The 645-nt window shown below is 38.6% G+C and overlaps 1 protein-coding gene across 1 annotated transcript in view; it reads right to left on the minus strand.

Annotated features, from left to right (window-relative positions):
• The window catches only part of LOC106878045 (uncharacterized), a 73,558-nt gene that overhangs the window by 53,263 nt on the left and 19,650 nt on the right, over positions 1-645 (minus strand). The gene's annotated exons all lie outside the window — the stretch shown is intronic.

A 645-nucleotide genomic window follows, 5' to 3' on the forward strand; every position in this document is an offset into this window, starting at 1 on the left:
GGGGGGGGGGCAAGGGTCATAAATCCCACCACCACCACCGTCTCATCTTTAATCCCCAGAATTATTCCACAGGCCAAAGACTAAATTAAACTCCATTATAGGCCAGTATATTAATTAAGTAATCAATGTTTTGTAATTAAACAGACGAGTATATACTGTAATTACTTTTCTGATCATAGGATAATTTGTCGGTTATTTTTCTAGTTATACACTCACTGCTGCAGTGTTGAATGTTGAAATTATTTACACACATTAAAACTGCTAATTATCTTAGTACGGATTACTAATTATATTGCCATTATGTCTTATTGTCTTCTTCACCCACTCTCTTTACATGACTACTGGCAATCTTAATTATATATATATACACAAATATACACCCACACACACACATATACACCTACACACAAATATACACACACACACAAATATATACACACACACAAATATACACCCACACACACACACATATACACCTACACACAAATACACACACACACACACACACACACAGGTGCAGGCATGGGTACATGGCTAAGAAACTTGCTTCCCAGCCTCGTGGCTTCAGGTTCAGTCGCACTGTGTGTCGCCTTGGACAAGTGACTTCTACTATAGCCTCAGGCCAACCAAAGCTTTGCGAGTTGA

The sequence above is a fragment of the Octopus bimaculoides genome, chromosome 24, assembly GCF_001194135.2.
Source record: "Octopus bimaculoides isolate UCB-OBI-ISO-001 chromosome 24, ASM119413v2, whole genome shotgun sequence".
NCBI classification, from domain to species: Eukaryota; Metazoa; Mollusca; class Cephalopoda; order Octopoda; family Octopodidae; genus Octopus; species Octopus bimaculoides.